Source organism: Pristiophorus japonicus, chromosome 8 (genome assembly GCF_044704955.1).
Source record: "Pristiophorus japonicus isolate sPriJap1 chromosome 8, sPriJap1.hap1, whole genome shotgun sequence".
NCBI lineage: Eukaryota > Metazoa > Chordata > Chondrichthyes > Pristiophoridae > Pristiophorus > Pristiophorus japonicus.
Window position 1 is genome coordinate 174,192,987 of NC_091984.1, and position 22,794 is coordinate 174,215,780.

The window sequence follows — 22,794 nt, forward strand, 5'->3', positions numbered from 1 at the left end:
ATCAACATCAGTAAAAAACAGATTATCTGGTCATTATCACATTGGTGTTTGGGGGAGCTTGCTGTGTGCAAATTGGCTGCCGCATTTCCCCATTACAACTGGGCAGGACTAATGATCTGGAGATGTAAGTTCAAATCCTACCACGGCAGCTGGGGAATTTAAATTCAGTTACATAAATTTGGAATAAAAAGCTAGTATCAGTAATGGTGACCATGAAACTACTGGATTGTCGTAAAAACCCATCTGGTTCACTAATGTCCTTTAGAGAAGGAAATCTGCCGCCCTTACCCGGTCTGGCCTATATGTGACTCCAGACCCACAGCAATGTGGTTAACTCTTAACTGCCCTTTGAAATGACCTAGCAAGCCACTCGGTTGTATAAGGCAGCTCACCAACAGCTTTTCAAGGACAATTAGGGGTGGGCAATAAATGCTGGCGATGCCCACATCCCAGGATCGAATTTTTAAAAAAGTGACGACACTTCAAAAGTACTTCCTTGGCTGTGAAGCACTTTGGGACGTCCTGAAGTTGTGAAAGGCGCAATATAAACGCAAGTCTTTCAATCCTGCAATATCAGTTGATTGGCGTGTTCTCTATAAAACCTGTGGGCCTAACACACCCAGGGTGATGCAGCTGCTAAACTGACAGAAAAGACCCCCCTGGATGGTTTCATTGGTAAGGACACCATCTGATACTGCATTGAACTACACCGACCAAGGAGGTTCCATGCTTAATTCCTGGTCAGTACCGATAGCTGAACTCGCGAGGAAAGGCGGGTAGGAATGCTACAATTGGCTTCAGTGCCCTGATCCAACGACAACTAAAATCAGATTCCATTCGTGATCGCTACCCAATCATTGCCCGCTACTAGAAACTGCACGTGCATACACGTGGATGAGGACAGGCTTAGGCTTGGCAGCAATATCCACCTCTCCCGTGGTTGAATAGCTCTCACTCATTGTCGGGACTTGAACGTGAAGATTGACTGCTCGAGCGAGGTCCAGGAGCACTGCGGGTGCCTTTAGAAGTGGATGGTGGGGAATAACTAAATACAAATCGTGTCGTTTTTTTTCTCCCTCATTTCACATTAAAACCTTTGAAGAAGGATCAAGACAATAAGCATGTGACGGTGCGGTGAGGCCAAAAGCTGAGTTGAATCAATCTCCTTAGCTCTGCAGCACCACCTGCTGGCTGCCTGAATATTAGCAACCAAATGGCAGCAGGACCTACATGCAGTCAGAATGGAGCATAAGGGATGGGGGTAACAAACCAGAAATGCAGCCTCTGAAAAGCTGGGGTAAGATTCCAGGTGGTGACCCTTCGTTAGAATTGGAGTTGATGTTTGCAGTTTTTCTCAGTCATGGGGTAGAAGCAGAACTGCTGCAGAATATGGGTATGGAGGATTATTTTTTACATATACATATCAGCTGTGGACTAGACCTCTGCAGAATTTGTGGAAGAGCAGTTAGTCTGAAGTGTACATTTGCAACCAAAGTACAGAAAGAGGCACCTGTACTTACACAGGACTTTGAGTGACTGCCCCTGCTCTGTTTATCAATCTTGTACCCAAAACTAAGGACATGATCTTCCTGCACTGTGTAGCAACATTGTAAATCTGTTCTTTATAAATGGGTAGGTGACTTTTAGATCATAGAATGATACAGCACTAAAGGAGGCTATTCGGCCCATTCTACTTGTGCCAGCTCTTTGGTAATGCTATTTAATTAATTCCACTCTCCTGCCCTTTCTCCATAGTAAATTTTTTCCTTCAAGTATTTATCCAATTCTCTTTTGAATGTTACTATTGAATCTTGCTGTGTTTTAAAAAAAAAGTTTCCTCATGTCGCTTCTGTTTTTTTTGCCAATTGCCTTAAATCTGAGTCCTCTGGTTACCGACCCTTTTGCCACTCTATATTTCTCCTTATTTGCTTTATCAAAACCATTCTTGATTTTGAACACCTCTATCAAACCTCTCCTTAATCTTCTCTGCTCCAAGAACAACCACCCCAGCTTCTCTAGTCTCTCTACAAAACTGAAGTTGCTCATTCCTGGTACCATTCTAGTAAATCTGTTCTGCATCCTGTCCCAAGGCCTCAAGTGTGGTTCCCAGAATCGAACACAATACTCCAGCTGAGACCGAACCATTTTTTTAAAACAAAGATTTAGCATAACTTTCTTGCTGTTGTCCTTTATTCCTCTATTAATAAAACCAAGGATCCCATATGCTTTTTGAACAGCCATCTCAACTTATTCTGCCACCTTCAAAGACTTGTATACGTTCATCCCAAGGTCTCTCTGTTCTTGGACCCCCTTTCAAATTGTACCATTTAGTTCATCTTGCCTCTCCTCATTCTTCCTATCAAAATGTACCACTTCACACTTCTGTGGTAAATTTCATCTGCCATATGCCTGCCCATTTTACCAGTCTGGGTATGTCCTCCTGAAGTCTGTTACTATCCTCCTCATTGTTTCCTACAATTGAGTTTTGTATTATCTGCAAACTTAGAAATGATGACCTGTATACCCAAGACAAGGTTATTAATGTGTAGCAAATATTATTTAGCACCCAGAGAAAATCTTGTACTTGTGGGGGCTGTTGTCACCATCAATAGACAGTATGAGGTGCCATTGGTGTGAGAGACCTCATGGGGAATTAACTTTGCCCAATGACCTGGCGGCGTTTGTCTTATTTATTTAACATGTATTATTTTTCTGCCCTGACGCTAGCCTGTATATAGCTTCTTTGGCTGGGCGTGTGAATCCTTCCTGCTGGTGTTCGCTGCCCTTTAAGCTGCTGATGTGGAGTGCAATCAGGGGGCATAGATTTAAAGTAATCGGTCGGAGGTTTAGAGGGGATTTATTTTCACCCAGAGGGTGGTGAGGGTCTGGAACTCAGTGCCTGAAAGGATGGTAGAGGCAGAAATCCTCACCACATTTACTTGGATATGCACATGAACCTACAGGGCTGCGGACCAAGAGCTGGAAAGTGGGATTAGGCTGGATAACTCTTTGTCGGCTGGCACAGACACGATGGGTCGAAATGGCCTTCTTCCGTGCTATGAATTTCAATGAGGTAGAATCCTTGCCACTTCCCTCCTCCCCTGTAGCCCAGGCGACACTTTTGTTTGTGACCCCACCATGGTCAACACTCCTCTCTGCGAAGGATGTGTGAACGTACATAGAGGCGTTGTTCATCAACTCCATCTTTCTGGGAAAACAGAGTGAATGCCAGCCAAAGCCCAGACTGTTGTACTGTTCCCTGCTGATACTGACGGCTTGGGTAGTGACTCTGGCTGGGGTACTGTTCCCTGCTGGGGTACTATCTCTGGCTGGGGTGCTGTTCCCTATTGGTACTAACTGTTCCGTGCTGGTGCAGCCCTCCAATACTTTGCCTAAGCAGTCCTTCATGCTTTTTTGGCCATGGAGTGCATCACAGCCGAGCTCAATCTTGTCATCACCCAGAATCCATTCCTGTGAACTTCCTGTAGGAGGCCATTGAATATCAATCAGGAGCAGGGATCCAAAGATGCTGAAGCCATTTATAATACACAGTTGAGATATCCTAACAGCACAATCAGGAAATTGAGCCTGGCCTGTATGACTATTGATATTTACAATACCGCATTTACTCACTAGACTATCAGGGCAGCTTGGAGTTTTAATTAACCTATTAAATCTTTTTGGTGTTTTTAGATATCTAACTAACCCTTCGAGAGTAATCCTCCCTGGTGTTCTTGGTCATTTCTTTGCTGCATGCTATCGACCATTTGACTACTGAGATGTTGGTATCAAAGCCACGATTGGTTCCCATGACGTCAGTAAAACCCCTGGAACATTTACATACAGTTAGTACTATTAGAACCCCCATTGTCTTCTGTTTACCTCTCCCAGCCTCTGCACACCTGTTTTGGTCACTTTTACTGATCCCAGAATTTTTAAGCTGAATTCAAATTTCCATGGAGGGATTTGAATTCTCATTCTCTGGATTACCAGTCCAGTAACATAACTTCTACTGTACCTTATTCGATCTGTGTAGAACTGTTTGTGGTAGTTATAATACAGTACAGTTTATTTAAATGCAACAACAACAACTTGTATTTATATAGCACCTTTAACATAGTGAAACATCCCAAGGTGCTTCATAGGAGTATTATGAGATAAAAATTCGACATCAAGCTGCATAAGTAGAAATTAGCGCAGGTGACCCAACGCTTGGTCAAAAAGGTATGTTTTAAGGAGCATCTTGAAGGAGGAAAGAGGCGGAGAGGTTTAACACATCAAAAACAGATTTGAGATCTGGGATTGAGCGATTATAATGAATGAAAAGCTAGGAGTGTGTATAATATATTGGCCTCCAGTGTGAAAACGAGCTGTGGGATAGGAAAACTGCTGTAAGCAGATACATTCTTGTCTGTTCATGCTTAATGGGGAATCCTAACAACAAGTACAAACCAACTCTAGGAATGCGGCCATTAGACGTTGTGTGCAGTGTAACGGTGACTGTTTGCAATCATCATGCTGTGTCAACTTGAACTGTGATCTAATAAACCCAATTCCGGCTGTTGTCCTTCGAAAGTCAACCTGCATTTGGAGAGCACATTCTGAACTGTATTGGCATTGGGGTGAAGTACTGGTAGTTACAAGTCGGTCACTAACATTGGAGCGGTTTGACAGAATGAACTGAGAGTATTGCAACATAACTGGCTAAAGTGCACTTCCTTTTGTTTCCAAATGAACATGGTAACACAGTCCCTTTGTAGCTTTCAAGATGATGGATCATTTCCGTCAAGAAGGCAAGTGATTGCCAGTGTGAGACACGCATTGTCAATCCAGCACATTTTTGCATGTACCATGTGAAGCGTGATTTGCTGTCTCAATTCAGCAATGTTACAGCAAAAGAATAGTCCCGGGTGGCAGTGATACAGCTAGCCAATCACTTGCCCTCCGATCGGATAAGCCTCAGCACAGCTGATTTAACCATTGTATGTCTAAAATGGTCAAAACTAATATTGCAGCATGTTATATGGAAGGTTAGGAAACAATTGAGTCTATTGATGGGGCATAATACACTGGAATACTTTCTTTACTGTGCTATATAACTAGCAAATTATATAATTGAATATTTAACAAACTCCATTGTTAAAGGTAGAATTTCCTGGTGCTTTAATTTGCCAGGTAGTACTGATGGAGGTTACTTCACCAAGTTGAATGGACTTTCCTGGGTGATTTCGTCACTCAGATCTCCCATTTGTTAGACTTGTTCATTAACCGTGAATATTATGAAGTAGTATTACAGAATATTGATTCATTTACAGCATTTTCTGAAGAAACGAAAACAGATTTGTAGATAGCCTTTTAGATGGAGCATTCTCTTTCGTCCATACTGAATGCAATCACCTCCACCTCTCCTCACTCCCACTACCTCCCCAGTCCCTCATTAACTCTGCTCCCTCCACTACTTAGCTTCAGTGTATTCGTTGGTTGGTACTTGTTTACCAGCCTGATTCACTGGTTGCTGCATCACCAGCCTGATTCGCTAGTTGGCCCTGCATCACCAGCCTGATTCGCTGCTTGGACATGATCACCAGCCTGATTCACTGGTTGGACATGCATCACCAGCTTGATTTGCTGGTTGGTGCTGCATCACCAGCCTGATTTGCTGGTTGGACATGCATCACCAGCTTGATTCGCTGGTTGGACATGCATCACCAGCTTGATTCGCTGGTTGGCCCTGCATCACCAGCCTGATTCGCTGGTTGGACATGCATCATCAGCCTGATTCGCTGGTTGGACATGCATCACCAGCCTGATTCGCTGGTTGGACATGCATCACCAGCTTGATTCGCTGGTTAGCCCTGCATCACCAGCCTGATTCGCTGGTTGGACATGCATCCACCAGCCTGATTCGCTGGTTGGACATGCATCCACCAGCTTGATTCGCTGGTTGGCCCTGCATCATCAGCCTGATTCGCTGGTTGGACATGCATCACCAGCCTGATTCGCTGGTTGAACATGCATCACCAGCTTGATCCGCTGGTTGGCCCTGCATCACCAGCCTGATTCAGGTTCCAATTTATTGGGAAGAAAATGGCAAGAAGGTTTGCTCCAGTAATTTATACCAGTCTGGGAACAAGCCGGTTTTGCAGCCAAAGTTAACTCCAGTAACATGTGGGAATGGGTATTCCAATGACTTGAAGTATAAACTCTGGACTGTTGGCTTATGTCAGTGTCCATCTTGTTGAATTCTCTCCGTTTGCAGTGCAGTGCCGGGCAGATTCGGCAACAGTGCAGCAGCTCCACGCACGCAGAACTCTGGCCTGCAGCTTTCTCTCAATGTCAATAGGAAATCTGTGGAGTCAAGCAATGTCATAAGTGGCTGATCCTGCAGACGGGTGGAATCTGGAAGCCCCCCAGCCCTCACCCTCTTCCTGAGCAGGGTTTTGGTGCCTGCGCTCGGCAGCACTACTGGCAAGCCACTGATGAAAATGCCTCTGGTGGCAAATGTGCCATTGGAGACAGCACTGTACAGTGAGCAGGGTACAGATCTCACCTGCTGCACCACCAGAGTATTCACTCCTCACAACCAAGCAATAAGATGTGTGTTCAGTGCAGTTACTGTCATTTTTCATTTTTTTTTAAAACCTCTCACCCCCACCCCCATTTCCCTTTCCCAAGGTTGGCACTCGACAGCATGCCTTAGCGGTTTCCGGGCGATGAGTCGGGCAGCGTGCCTCCATTGTGTCCGTCCCCTTTAGAGTGAAATGCTCGGTCGCCACGGGAAGCTCCAAGAATGAGCAGCCTCGGCCGAGAGCAAGGTAAGAGAGTATACACTGGGCAGTCACTCCAGCTACAGGGCTTCGCACAGGGAATTCCAAGGCTGCTGCAAAGGATGGGAGAGTGGCTGTGGCACCAGCATGTGCTGTAACCCCATTAATGGCAGATAATGTGTCCTGGGAATGAATTGCTCCAAATGTTTTCAGCAGAGGGGGATTGTACATTAGTGTGGGTCCTTTTATTCTTAACATGTACAGTAATGGGTAGGTGGATGGGAAAAATCACAGGCATTTAAATACTAAATGTTTGAGCCATTTTGTATGCTATATCTGAACCCTTCATTCTGTTAATACCTTTAACTGCTTCCTACCTGTGTTCTGCTTGTAATGTGTACAGGTTTGGTAGAACTTGATAAATTTCCTGAGTGCGTGCTACAAGCCTCCGTGATGCAAACAAATGTGTTATGTTGATCATGTGACTGTTTAGAAAGTTATGAACTTTTTCTTTCAGTGGGTTATTCAGTACTATGTACAGACCCTGATTTGATTGCGAAGCTACTTGAGAGAAGAGCCTTTGTTCTGGTCTATGATGGCTTGTAAACTGTAGAAAGCTAAAGTAGATGATGTAATGTAATCTGTTCAATATTTTTATACCGTGGATGTCGGGGAGAAGGCGGGTAACGCTTCATGAAGTCAGATTAGCGTATTCATGACCTCCTAAAGAACTACCTTTAGTTTGTGTTTCCATGTAATTAAAAGCAACTTTTTCAATATGTTTAATAGTAGTCTGTGTGTCTTAATTATTTTAACTATGTTTTAAACTGTTAGAGCAGTGGGTTATTGAGTTTATCCATAGGAGAGACCACTGAGTTTATCCCGTAGGAGAGACCAATCCCATTAATCCCTCTTCATGGCTTCCCTTCATGGATTGAAGGGTTCCTGCAGTCAGATAAGCTATGTACTCCACTGTTCCATTAATATGGGTTGTACTTTAATTAGACTTGAAAAGTAGTAACTACTGTACCATAGCATTTCAGTTTCTGTTAGGTTGACTATTGGTAAATTAGACTTTTAGATCCACTAGCACCTGCTGCCATTCACCATTATGAACTGAATAATATGGCAGTGCAGTGTTGCCACAAGCATTTCAATAAAGTGTAAAGGTGGGCATGTGGAAATTCTTCACTTGAACTGAAGACACCCCAGAGTACAATTGTAGATGTTGCCCTTCCTGCCTTGGGCTACGTCTAGAAAGAGTATTTCAAGCTGTAGAATACTAGGGCAGCCTCCAGGGTCCAGATAAGTCACAGTGCTACAGCTTGCAGCTGGTTCACGTATTGCACAGGAGCAAGTTTAAGTTTTGGTCAATCTTGTAAGTCAGCTGGGTGGAGCATTGCTCTGTGTCTGTGTGTGTGTGTGTGTGGTGGGGGGGGTGCATGGTAATTGCCATTGACCGCATCAGGAATTAAAGTTGTTTGGTGATGGGGGGTGCTGGCCTTTTTATGCCAGATACCTTGCATGCTAGCCCCTACCCAGGAGAGAAGACTGGCCTCAAGGGTAACTCAAAACAAAACATGCAGAATGATCCCACTCTGTTCTGTTGGCCCCCACCTCCCTCCATCCAAGCTGTGATATTCTCTCTCCCAGCATAACTGAGACCTGGCTCAGCTGTCCCTGAAATAGGATACGTGTAGTGTGCTTGGCATAGGAGACAGATCAGAAATTTCAAACACCATTTCCATTGTAGGAGAATAAATGAGTCATAATTGAAATTTCCAACTCCTTCCCTGCCAAGTAGGCTGTGTTTATCAGCACTGTAAACCAGGCTTTACTGTAACAATGCAGTGTCTCCAGCCTTCTGCCCAGCACGCAGTTCCTTCTTGCATTCTGTAGCAACTCCACTTGCTGTAGCCGCATAGAAGATACCTAAAGTGAGGGGCCAGTAAGGGTACTTCACAATAAGTCAATCGATCACTCGGAGAGGGGAGGATTTGTCTTTACACATTTATCATGATTTCAATGTGATTTTGCTAGGTTGCTGAAGGTATAAGAAAATTGTTGGAACAAACCTTTCATTCTGTAGCAACACTCTCCTTACAAGACTCTTAATTGAGATTCAATTTAATCAGAGATCACCATGTGGGGCAGTTCACTAGAGAATTTAAGGGACAGAAAGAGTTCAATTAGCGAATGCGATGGTTACATGCCAATGAAGCGGCAACACAACCCCAATCAGTACTTGAATGGCTTTGATCTTGAGAAGAAGCTGTGTCTTTGTGTCTTATTAACCATTATATGTTGGCTTTCCGATCACGCAATATGCCTAGTCAGTGTTCTGCTGTTTGGCTGCAGTGTTACCATTCCCCTATAGGCTTAACCATGACGAATAGGGAGAGGGAACCGAAGAATATTTAGTAGTATGATACTGATGATATGTTTCTCCCCCTCGCTCCCACCACCATTTAAAATCAGTGTCCAAGCTTTTTGCCTTCGTGGGTGACTTAGGCATGTACCATGGAATCTCACGGACCGCATATAAAGTTCCTATGAACCTGCAGACACCAACAGGTCTTGGTATTCTGGTTCATCCACCCTGGTGCGACAGGACTAAGGAAAGCCCCGTTCAAACCTGCAGAGCCACAATATTCAAACAGCACGAGGCCGCAAGCACGAGATACAAGTTCAAATAGGAGGGAGTTTCCTGAGCTTCATGGGGCCAGTTTGACAGTGTCCTTGGGCCGCACATAGTCTGGAGACCCCAGTGATAAACGATCAAACAGATGGTGTTAGATGATTTGACACTGTCTGGAACTTTAGATAGAATCAGTTTGATGTAATTTTCTTTTATTTTTCACCCCACCACAATATAAAGTAGAATACTGAAATAAAGCTAGCTGCAAGAATGTTTTAGCCATATAAATGTATATAAAAAATGAAAAAAAAACCTGACCACACTGTAGTTCTACATAAGAAAAATGCACCCGCTTTATCTTATTTTGTTAAACTCGGATATTAATTGTTAAATATGTGCAGACTATACATGTGTGCTGCAGACCTGTTACTATGTGCCTTCAATGGGATATTTATATATATATATATATATATATATTTATATATATATAAATACAGTATAATGCTATTGATTGGAGTACAGTTTATATGCAAGAATTCTGTTTTGTCTTTGTATCATTTATCCCAGTTGTTCTGAATCAGATTTTAAAAATGTAGCAATGTTACTCTGACCGTCTGTTACTAAACTAGAAGTGTTTTTTTTCCGTTTCGTAAAGTGACTGAGTACATGTCTCCCACAGGCATGTGTTGCTTTTTGTACTAGCTTGCAAGTTATATTCTCTGTATCATGTACTTACAGGGATGGATGTAATCATATGACTTATTAATAAATGTCTAGAGTTAATACGGAGTGTTTATTTCTTCATCTAATGGCTCTCCTCTGATGCTGTTCACAGAGAGACCTGGGAGTATTTCTTCTACTTGTCTTGCTATCACCTCGCTCATTCATCGTGGATTGTTGGTAAGAGGAAGGAAAGTGCTTGCAATGTATTTGGAGTTGGCCCATCTCCTCCCCTGCACCTTCAGCCCCATGATCAGCACTGTGCTATCTCTCCTATTCTCCTCTTGACCTGCAGCCCTTCCCACTCACCCCTTTACCTCGTTTCCTCCTCACCCAATCATTCACCGTCACCCTAACAAACCCTTAATCATCCCCACCCCTTTTCCTCAACTATCCTTGCCTTCACCAGGATCACTATCTCCTCCCAGAGTTCCCCTTCCTCTTGTATCTCCTATCTGTAGTCCTACACCATCCCTGTCTTCCCCACCGTCCCCACCTCTACATATTTTCCACCTCTCTTTTCCCCCTGCTTCATATTTCATTCCCTCCCCAAAACTTTAAAAGACCAAGGGGCTAGAATTTCCAGTGGTTCACCGCCCGGTTTCTTGGCGGTTTTGGTCGAGAACCGGGTCGGCAAAAAATTCTCCGACTGAGGTACGCCGGCGGTTTTGAAGTCCCACTGGGGAGCTGACCGCCGGCGTGCATCGTCCTGAGATCGCCATGACGCGATTTTTGGCTGAACGGTGACCCGTAGGTAAGTATTAAAAAAAGTCCAGGAGGATCAGTGGAACTGGGCGGTAGGTAAGTAGGTCTGCAAGAAAAAGGTAAGCAATTGGGTTTTTTACTAATTATTTTCAAATTCTGTTGGGTGATTTTAATTTAAAGGTGTCTTGGGAAAGTTTTTGGGATTTTGTAGTTAAGTTTTTTTTTTAAATTATTTTTATTTTTTTGATGTTAGGCCCAACCCGCAGCCTCGGGATAAATTTTTAATAGAATTTTTAATTTTTCGCCCATTTTCTTTAGGCACCGACCGCCTGATTGGGGGTGCAAGGCCCATGTTTTTCGCTGGGCAGATTTTAAAAATAAAATGTAGGGAACTTTTCGCCAGCGATATTCTTCCTGGCCTTAGCGGTTTTTTTGGGCAACAACCGGGCACTGGTGGGCCTTGGGGAAATTCTAGCCCTTGGGAGACTTGTTTCCTAACACCGAGCTGGGAAACGGGCTTTGTTTTTTTTCTGTAGTACTTGTACAGTAGAAGCGCTTTAAAGCAGAAATGGTGGTTGGAAACCAACAGAAAGATTCAAGGGGACGGATAGGAAGGGAGTGAACTGGCGATTGGCCGAGGAGCAACGACACAGCAGCTGACTGGAGCAGACGTCGGGAGTGCATTGGGCAGGTGAGGCGAACTAGCATTAAGGCACGGCCTCGGGGAAGTCAGTGAGCGGGCATGAGAGCATTGGGAAGCTGGTGGGCAAAAATGAAATCTTTCCACCCAACACCTGAAGGACTGAAAGGTGAGTCTAACGCGAAGTATAGACACTTTACGGTTTGAAAGTACCTCCAGATGTGACAGCCAGGCATGATAGACATAACGTAACAAATTGGGACACAGAAATAGAGCATGATACAAGCAGGACATTTCTGAACATTTAATGAACTGGATTCATCTGTCTAGAAGATGGGTTGAAACCCCTTTTCCTCAGCAACCTCTGCTGGAGTTGGGACTAAGTTGCACAACATTCTGCGATTGACACTATGGTTTTTTGACAGCGTACAGCTTTGACCCTTGGGATTTCCCTGGCTCCGACACAATCTCCAACACCTCTGGGCGTGATAGAGCAGTGTTTTCATCGAATCATACAGCACAGAAGGAGGCCATTCGGCCCATCGTGCTTGTGTCGGTTCATTGAAAGAGCTACCCAATTAGTCCTGCTACCCTGCTCCTTCCCCATAGCCCTAAAAAAAATTATTTTCCAGTATATATCCAATTCCCTTTTGAAAGTTACTATTGAATCTGCTTCCACCGCCCTTTCGGGCAATGCATTCCAGATCGCACCAACTCACCGTGTAAAGAATATTCTTGTTTTCTTTAATCGTTCTCTACCCCTGCATCTAACTGTTGCCGTTATTTGTGAGGTTTCTTGTTGAGCTGACGGCTGTTCTAGTTTTTGCAAATGGTGTGAAAAACTATTCATAGATTGTTGTCCGACATTTATACAAAAGATTGTTTTTTGACATAGTGTTGATTAATGCCTCAATGTGACCCACACTCATCGTCTCAGCCGACACCACCTGACGCCTACTGTTCTGCTTTGATGCCTGTCATTCATCAATTGTTATTGATAGTAATACAGGATCCATCAGTAGGTACCCATCAACTCTGCAGGTAGGTCCATTGAGTCTAATAATGTCCAAAATGTCCAGTGAGAATGATTCAAGCAAAAGCGTGAAAAGCACCAGGCCTTTGTCCAGCACTACCTCCCTAGTGATAGTGATCATCTCAAGGTCCTCCCTTCCCACATTCCTATGACCAGCAATTTTTGGCATGGTTTTTGTGTCTTCCACTGTGAAGACGGAAGCAAAATAATTGTTTAAGGTCTCAGCCATTTCCACATTTCCCATTATTAAATCCCCCTTTTCATCTTCTAAGGGACCAGCATTTACTTTAGTCACTCTTTTCCGTTTTATATATCTGTAAAAGCTTTTACTATCTGTTTTTATGTTTTGCGCAAGTTTACCTTCGTAATCTATCTTCCCTTTATTGCTTTTTTAGTCATTCTTTGCTGTTGCTTAAAATCTTCCCAATCCTCTAGTTTCCCACTAACCATGGCCACCTTATGCGCATTGGTCTTTGATTTGATACTTTCCTTTATTTCCTTGGTTATCCACGGCTGGTTATCTCTTCTCTTGCCGCCTTTCTTTTTCACTGGAATATATTTTTGTTGCGCATTATGAAAGAGCTCCTTAAAAGTCCTCCACTGTTCCTCAATTGTGTCACCGTTTAGTCCTTGTTTCCAGTCTACTTTAGCCAACTCTGCCCTCATCCCACTGTAGTCCCCTTTGTTTAAGCATAGTACTCTCGTTTCTGACACAACTTCCTCATCCTCAATCTGTATTACAAATTCAACCATATTGTGATCACTCATTCCGAGAGGATCTTTTACGAGGAGATCGTTTATTTTTCCTGTCTTGTTACACAGGACCAGATCCAAAATGGCTTGCTCCCTTGTAGGCTCTGTTACATACTGTTCTAAGAAACAATCCCGTATGCATTCTATGAATTCCTCCTCCAGGCTACCCCCTGCAATTTGATTTGACCAATCGATATGTAGGTTAAAATCCCCCATAACTACTGCCATTCCTTTTTCACATGCCTCCATTATTCCCTTGATTATTGCTCGCCCCACCATGAAGTTATTATTTGGGGGCCTATAAACTACGCCGGCCAGTGACTTTTTCCCCTTACTATCTCTAATCTCCACCCACAATGATTCAACATTTTGTTCATTGGAGCCAATATCATCCCTCACAACTGCCCTGATATCATCCCTTATTAACAGAGCTACCCCACCTTCATTCCCTTCCTGCCTATCTTTCCGAATCGTCAGATACCCCTGTACGTTTAATTCCCAGTCCTGGCCACCTTGCAACCATGTCTCTGTAATGGCCACCAAATCATACCCATTTGTAATGATTTGTGCCGTCAACTCATTTACTTTATTTCTAATGCTGCGTGCATTTAGGTAGAGTGTTTTCATCCTAGTTTTTAAACCATGATTTTTAGTTTTTACCCCTCCTGCAGCCCTTTTATATTCAGTGGTCCTTTTTGTTTCTTGCCTTTGGTTTCTCTGCCCTCCACTTTTACTCATCTCTTTTCTGTCTTTTGTTTTTGTCTCCTTTTTGTTTCCCTCTGTCTCCCTGTATTGGTTCCCATCCCCCTGCCATATTAGTTTAACTCCTCACCAACAGCACGAGCAAACACTCCCCCTAGGACATTGGTTCCGTTCCTGCCCAAGTGCAGACCGTCCGGTTTGTACTGGTCCCACCTCCCCCAGAACCTGTTCCAATGCTCCACGAATTTGAATCCCTCCCTGTTGCACCACTGCTCAAGCCACGTATTCATCTGTGCTATCCTGCGATTCCTACTCTGACTAGCACGTGGCACTGGTAGCAATCCCGAGATTACTACTTTTGAGGTCCTACTTTTTAATTTAACTCCTAGCTCCTTAAATTCGTCTCGTAGGATTTTATCCCTTTTTTTACCGATGTCGTTGGTACCAATGTACACCACGACAACTGGACAGACTAATGAGATTGAAGGTAGACAAGTCCCCTGCTCCTGATGAAATGCATCCCAGGGTATTAAAAGAGATGGCGGAAGTTATAGCAGATGCATTTGTTATAATCTACCAAAATTCTCTGGACTCTGGGGAGGTACCAGCGGATTGGAGAGCAGCTAATGTAACGCCTCTGTTTAAAAAAGAGGGCAGGCAAAAGGCAGGTAACTATAGGCCGGTTAGTTTAACATCTGTAGTGGGGAAAATGCTTGAAACTATCATTAAGGAAGAAATAGCGGGACATCTGGATAGGAACAGTGCAATCAAGCAGATGCAGCATGGATTCATGAAAGGGAAATCATGTTTAACTAACTTACTGGAATTCTTTGAGGATATAACGAGCATGGTGGATAGAGGTGTACCGATGGATGTGGTGTATTTAGATTTCCAAAAGGCATTCGATAAGGTGCCACACAAAAGGTTACTGCAGAAGATAAAGGTATGCGGAGTCAGAGGAAATGTATTAGCATGGATAGAGAATTGGCTGGCGAACAGAAAGCAGAGAGTCGGGATAAATGGGTCCTTTTCCGGTTGGAAATCAGTGGTTAGTGGTGTGCCACAGGGATCAGTGCTGGGACCACAACTGTTTACAATATACATAGATGACCTAGAAGAGGGGACAGAGTGTAGTGCAACAAAATTTGCAGCTGACACTAAGATTAGTGGGAAAGCGGGTTGTGCAGAGGACTCAGAGAGGCTACAAAGAGATTTGGATAGGTTAAGCGAATGGGCTAAGGTTTGGCAGATGGAATACAATGTCGGAAAGTGTGAGGTCATCCACCTTGGGGGAAAAAAAACAGTAAAAGGGAATATTATTTGAATGGGGAGAAATTACAACATGCTGTGGTGCAGAGGGACCTGGGGGTCCTTGTGCATGAAACTCTTTTTGGAGTTCACCTGCAAAAACATAAAACATGTATCCGTGCCACCCGACCTGGATGACACACACAAGACATTTACAAGGCCCCTTTTTTATTTATTTTTTTTGTGTTTTTTTTTTTTGGGGCACTAAAATCAAATTTTTCCTTTTTCCAGTGCCCCCTATAAAAGGAGAGGGGGACACTAAAAGCACCGGCAATTAAAACAAATTAAACTTTAAAACGTAAAATCAAATTAAAATTTGGTTGCCGGGCGTGATGATGCACTCCAGTCCCTCCGGTGCCCACCTCTCGCGGAAGGCCGCGAGCGTACCGGTGGACACCGCGTGCTCCATCTCCAAGGACACCCTGGATCGGATGTAAGAGCGGAAGAGAGGCAGGCAGTCAGGTTGAACGACCCCCTCGACCGCCCGCTACCTGGACCGGCTGATGGCACCCTTGGCCGTGCCCAGGAGCAGTCCTACGAGGAGGCCCTCGGACCTACCCGCTCCCCTCCGCACAGGGTGCCCAAAGATCAGGAGAGTGGGACTGAAGTGCAGCCAGAATTTCAGGAGCAGCCCCTTCAAATAGTGGAACAGGGGCTGCAACCTTGTGCATTCAATAAAAACATGGAACACGGACTCCTCCAGACCGCAGAAATTGCAGGCGGCCTGGGAGTCCGTGAACCGGCTTAAAAATTTGTTGCACGGCACTGCTCCGTGCACCACCCTCCAGGCCAAGTCCCCGATGAATAGTGGGAGGACCCCTGCGTAGAGTGCCCTCCATCGGGGACCCCCGCCTCCTCCGGACGGCAAGATGGTACGCCATGGCGTGTCCGGACGGCCGGCGAGGATGGCAAAGTTGAGGGTGTGCAGGAGCAGCCCGTACAGGAAACCCCTCCGCGCGGAACTGAAAGGCACGGAGGGGATTTCCCCGAGGCGGCTCAAGTTGTGAGGCGCCGGCCCCCGAGGGAGGTTCCGGGGTTTGGCGCCGATGAGGAATTCCGTCCGGACGGGGGTCAGTTCGGACGGGATCTCCCCACGTGCTTGAGCCTCCTCGATACACCTAACGGAGTCAGGGCCCAGAGCTGTTTTTAGCGACTCGATGGCATCGGCCGCGCGGCGGACGTTGGCAGAATTTAGGCGCCGCGCCAGCGTGACTGGCGCCATCCAGCCCGCTCCTCCGCCATCGAGCAGGTCCCTGACCCTGGTCACCTCACCAGCCACAGCCCTCTCTTCCGACCGCCACATGAAGCCTCGGCCGTGGAGGTACGGATTCCCGAGCAGCGGTTCCTGCAGGACGGCCGCCACTCCAGCCGGTGGAGAGCTGCGCTTGGTGGAGACTTTGTTCCAGACCCTGATGAGTTCCCTGTAAAAGACAGGCAGCTCCCGGAGGGCGGTCCTGGCACCCCCCAAGTTCACAAACAGGAGCTGCGTGTCATAATTGAGGTCGAGCTGCTGGCGGAAGAAATACCTCGCCAGAGCACACCACCTAGGAGGGGGCTCGACGTAAAGGTATCTCTGCAGGGTCTGAAGACGGAAAGTCGCGAGCTGGGCGCTGACGCACACCAACGACTGACCGCCCTCCTCAAGCGGGAGACTCAAGACCGCGACAGAGACCCAGTGCTTCCTGTTGTTCCAGAAGAAGTCCACCAGCTTCTTCTGTTCCTACTGCACCTGGTATTCCCAGGCAGTCTCCCATCCAAGTACTAACCAGGCCTGACTCTGCTTAGCTTCCGAGATCAGACGAGATCGGGCGTTTTCAGACTAGTGTGGCCGTAGGCATGAATCCCAAAAGGTTAGTTTGCAGGTGCAGCAGGTAATCAGGAAGGCAAATGGAATGTTGGCCTTCATTGCGAAAGGGATGGAGTACAAAAGCAGGGAGGTGTTGCTGCAACTGTATAAGGTATTGGTAAGGCCGCACCTGGAGTACTGCGTGCAGTTTTGGTCACCTTACTTAAGAAAGGATATACTAGCTTTGGAAGGGGTACAGAGACGATTCACTAGGCTGATTCGAGAAACGAGGGGGTTAACTTATAATGATAGATTGAGTAGACTGGGTCTTTACTCCTTGGAGTTCAGAAGGATGAGAGGTGATCTTATAGAAACATTTAAAATCATGAAAGGGATAGACAAGATAGAGGCAGAGAGGTTGTTTCCATTGGTGGGGGAGACTAGAACTAGGGGGCACAGCCTCAAAATACAGAGGAGCCAATTTAAAACTGAGTTGAGAAAGAATTTCTTCTCCCAGAGGGTTGTGAATCTGTGGAATTCTCTGCCCAAGGAAGCAGTTGAGGCTAGCTCATTGAATGTTTTCAAGTCAAAGATAGATAGATTTTTAAGCAATAAGGGAATTAAGGGTTACGGGGAGAGGGTGGGTAAGTGGAGCTGAGTCCACGACCAGATCAGCCATGATCTTATTGAATGGCGGAGCAGGCTCGAGGGGCTAGATGACCTACTCCTGTTCCTAATTCTTATGTTCTTATGTTCTCCTTGGCTGGTGGCCCAAACAGCTGGGTGCACAATCTGCCATTCAAACATGCCACAGCCACCTCCCATATAGAATAAAATCATAGAAATTTACAGCATGGAAGGAGGCCATTTCGGCCCATCATGTCCGTGCCGGCCAACAAAGAGCTATCCAGCTTAATCCCACTTTCCAGCTCTCAGTCCGTAGCCCTGTAGCTTACAGCATTTCAAGTGCACATCCAAGTACTTTTTAAATGTGGTGAGGGTTTCTGCCTCTATCATCCTTTCAGGCAGTGAGTTCCAGACTCCACCATCCTCTGAGTGAAAAAAATTCCCCTCTGAACCTCCTACCAATTACTTTAAATCTATGCCCCCTGGTTGTTGACCCCTCTTTTAAGTGAAACAGGTCCTTCCTACCCACTCTGTCTGGGCCCCTCATAATTTTATACACCTCAATAAGGTCTCCCCTCAGCCTCCTCTGTTCCAAAGAAAATAAACCCAGCCTCTTCAATCTTTCCTGATAGCTAAAATTATTGACCACACGCCAGTCCAATAGTGGTGAGGAAGGGGTTAAGGTAGTCGAGTACCAACCATCACCGAGCATTTTGATCATACCTTAATTGGTGCTGCCCCACAGGTGCCCAACTCTTCAGAGCTGACGTGACTGTTCAACCGACTCTGATGTTGCAGATTGGGGTGTGCTGGTCAAGATGATTTGCCAGCCCGGCACCAGTTGAAGCACCAGTGCTGGCAGTTTAAGAAAGCTGTCGAGTCCCATTCGACGTTGTCTAATGATGGGGAGTCTGCATTGGCTGATGCTACTTGAGGGGCATGCCTAAGAGCATCCTGTAGGTGTCCCTAGGGTGTTAAAGCCTCATCGCCGAGAGCATGCAGAAATCAAACGCAGGCAGCGGAAAGAACGTACGGCAAACCAGTCCCACCCACCCCTTCCCCCAACGACTATCTGCCCCACCTGCGACAGGGACTGTGGCTCTCGTATTGGACTGTTCAGCTACCTAGGGACTAATTTTAAGAGTGGAAGCACGTCTTCCTCGATTCAGAGGGACTGCCTATGATGATGAAAGTCAGGCCACCTGTGATTTTCTCCTCAGCTTGCATGGCAGGACATTATTGAGTGAGGATTTACCCCTTTATTACTCAATCAGAGATCTTGTAACCACTTTGGCTGCTGTTGCTCCCACCATCAGGCTTGACATTATCTGTCTCCTCCCACATACAGAGGGGGTGATGTGGGTTTATTACTAATTGGGGGTTGGGGAAGATGAGGCAGAATTTATTTCAAATGCACTGTGGCCCTGCAACAATTTTGATAAGATCCGTAAAGGAGGAGCGTGAGGGAATTCCAGAAAGTAGGGTTTAGACGACCGAAGACACGGTCGACAATGTTGGGCCAAGGGATGGTGGGATGCACAAAAACCCAGAGTTAGAGAAGCGGCAAGTTCCGAGAGGTTGTAGAGCTGGAGTAGGCTACACATATAGGGAGGGCCAATATCAGGCAAAGGATTAACATGGGAGTGTTGGCTCCAGGTCTCTCTCCTCTCCTCTCTTTCTCCCCCGCCCCCCGTACACGCCCGAGAGGACAAGGGTGATGGGTGACTGGGACTTGGAGAAAGAGAAATGGACTGATGTTGGAGGATGGGTGCAGTGTCTTGGGGCTAGAAGAGATTGCGGAGGTAGGGACTGGTGAGGTGGTGAAGGAATTCAAAAGCATAGATGAGAAAGTTGATTCTCAGTGGAGCGTGATAGGGACGGGGAGATGCGGCTTTAGTGCGGGTGAGGGCAGGATGATAGAGCAGCCTTGCTGCAATGCTCCATCTCACCGTCCGTAAGCTCCCCGCTGGAATGGAGCTAATCTATAGAACAAACTGTTCAACCTCCGTCGCCTCCAGACCAGATCCAAGGTCGTCCCATCCTCTGTCATTGAATTACAGTGTACAGATGACGCTTGTATCTGCGCACACGCGGAGGCCGAACTCCAAACCATTGTCAAAACGTTCACCGTAGCGTACGAGAGCATGGGCCATAAACATCTGTAAGACAAAGGTCCTCCATCAACTTGCCCCAGCCACACAGCACTGCCCCCCGATTATCAAAATCCACGATAAGGCCTTGGGTAATGTGGACCATTTTCCATACCTCGGGAGCCTACTATCAACCAGGGCAGACATCGATGCCGAGGTCCAACACCGCCTCCAGTGCGCCAGCACAGCCTTTGGTTGCCTAAGTAAGAGAGTGTTTAAAGACCGGAACTATAAACCTGGCACCAAGCTCATGGTCTACAGAGCAGTAGTGATATCCGCCCTCCTGTATGCGTCAGAGACATGGACCATGTACAGCAGGCACCTCAAAGCACTGGAGAAGTGCCACCAACGCTGCCTCCACAAGATCCTGCAAATCCACTGGCAGGATAGGCGCACCAACGTCAGTGTTCTGGCTCAGGCCGACACCTCCAGCATCGAAGCACTGACCACGCTCAATCAACACTGATGGACGGGCCACATCGTCTGCATGCCCGATACGAGACTCCAAAAACAAGCGCTCTACTCGGAGCTCCAACACGCAACCGAGCCCCAGGTGGACAGAGGAATCACTTCAAGGACACCCTCAAAGCCTCCTTGGAAAAAGTGCAACATCCCCACCGACACCTGGGAATCCCTGGCCCAAGATCATTCAAAGTGGAAGAGACTAATCTGGGAAGGTGCCGAACACCTCGAGTCACTTCGCCAGGAGAAAGCGGAGACCAAGTGCAAACAGCGGAAGGAGCGCACAACACTCCAAGCGCCCCACCTACCCATCCCTTCAACCAACGTCCCTTCAACCACCATCTGCCCAACCTGTGACAGAGACTGTAGTTCCTGCATCTGACTCATAAGCCACCTGAGAACTCATTTGTATTGTGAAAGCAATGCATCCTCAACTCCAAAGGACTTCCTAAGAAGAGAGTAAGTAGCCTTAGTGTCGGTGAGGAATGCTGGATGACACGTGTTTTATGAATTGTAAAAGCTGTAATGTCAGCAAGGAGAGTGTTGGGGAAGTCCAACCATGAGGTGATAAACGCGCGGATTTGGATTTCAGCAGGCAGACGTGAAGGGTTGGGAAAGAGGTGGGAAGGGTTAGGGGAAGAGAAGGAGTAGGCCATACAGCTCCACAAATCTGCTCCACCATTCAAGAAGATTATGGCTGTACTTCTACATCAACTCCACTTTCCTGACCTGTCCCCATATCCCTTGAGTCCCTTAATGCCCCAAAACCTATTGATTTCAGTCTTGAATATAATCGTTCACTGAGTATCATCAGCCCTCTGTGGTAAAGAATAGGTTCACAACCCTTTGAGTGAAGACATTTCTCCTTATCTCGGGCGTAAATGGGCAACCCCTTATGTGAGACTATGACCCTAGTTCGAGATTCTCCAACCAGGTAAAACAGTCTCCCAGCATCTACCATGTCAAGCCCTCTAAGAATCTTATACGTTTCAATGAGATCACCTCTCATTCTTCTAAACTACAAAGAATATAGGCCCATTCTACTCAATCTCTCCTCGTAAGTCAGCACTCTCAGCTCAAGAATCAATCCAGTAAACCTTTGTTGCACTCCCTCTAAGGCAAACATATCCTTCTTTAGGTAAGGAGACCAAAACTGTACATGGTGCTCCAGGTAGTGGTCACACCAAAGCCCTGTATAATTGTAGCAAAACTTTCTTACCCTTACACTCCAACCCCCTTACAATAAAGGCTAACATACCATTTGCCTTCCTAATTGCTTGCTGTACCTGCAAAGTGGATAATTTCACACTTCCCCACATTATATTTCATCTGCTCATCATCATCATAGGCAGTCCCTCAGAATCGAGGAAGACTTGCTTCCACTCTTAACATGAGTCCTTAGGTGGCTGAACAGTCCAATACGAGAACCACAGTCCCGGTCACAGGTGGGACAGATAGTCGGTGAGGGAAAGGGTGGGTGGGACTGGATTGCCGCACAATCTTTCCGCAGTCTGCGCTTGATTTCTGCACGCTCTCGGCGACGAGACTCGAGGTGCTCAGCGCCCTCCCGATGCACTTCCTCCACTTAGGGCGGTCTTTGGCCAGTAATGTCACACTTCCCCACATTATATTCCATCTGCTACCTACTTGCCGAATCACTTCACTTTTGCAGCCCCTTTGCGTCCTCCTCACAGCCTATTTTCCCACCTAGCTTTGTATCATCAGCGAACTTATATATATTATACTCGGTCCCCTCATCTAAGTCAATAATATCATTAATATAGCTTGTAAATAGTGCATGGGTCTGTAATGGATCCGTTGGTAAGGATCACGGCCTGCATGTCATCGTGGAGGATGGTGACAAACTTTTGGGGGCATCTGAAACGCAGGAGGACGCTCCAGAGACCCTCGCAGTTGACGGTGTCAAAGGCCTTTGAAAGGTCGAAGAAGGACGAATCCACGTCCGGACCGGGGTCAAAGAGGGCTACATCATCGCCCCAACCCTCTTCTCAATCTTCCTCACTGCCATGCTCCACCTCACAGTCAACAAGCTCCCCACTGGAGTGGAACTAAACTACAGAACCAGTGGGAAGCTGTTCAACCTTCGGCGTCTCCAGGCCAGGTCCAAGACCACCCCAACCTCTGTCATCGAGCTACAATCCGTGGATGACGCCTGCGTCTGTGCTCACACAGAGGCTGAACTCCAGGACATAGTCGACGTATTTACCGAGGCGTAGGAAAGCATAGGCCTTACGCTAAACATCAGCAAGACAAAGGTTTTCCACCAGCCTGTCCTTACCACACAGCACTGTCCCCCAATCATCAAGATCCATGGCATGGCTCTGGACAACGTGGACCACTTCCCATATCTCGGGTGCCTCCTATCAACAAGAGCAGGCATTGACGACGAGATCCAACACCACCTCCAGTGCACCAGTGCAGCCTTCAGCCGCCTGAGGAAAAGAGTGAGGACCAGGTCCTCAAAACTGCCACCAAGATCATG

At 46.3% G+C, this 22,794-nt stretch overlaps 1 protein-coding gene and 1 pseudogene across 1 annotated transcript in view; one reads left to right on the top strand and one right to left on the bottom strand.

Moving 5' to 3' along the window:
* patz1 (POZ/BTB and AT hook containing zinc finger 1) overlaps window positions 1-10,188 on the top strand; it is a 99,732-nt gene extending 89,544 nt beyond the window's left edge. The window contains exon 6 of the mRNA XM_070887570.1: window positions 6,676-10,188. The gene's annotated coding sequence lies outside the window, so the exon portion shown is untranslated. The remainder of the gene's footprint in view (window positions 1-6,675) is intronic.
* Window positions 10,189-16,983: 6,795 nt separating this feature from the next.
* Window positions 16,984-17,102, bottom strand: LOC139269435 (5S ribosomal RNA; annotated as a pseudogene).
* Between the last annotated feature and the right edge of the window lie 5,692 nt (window positions 17,103-22,794).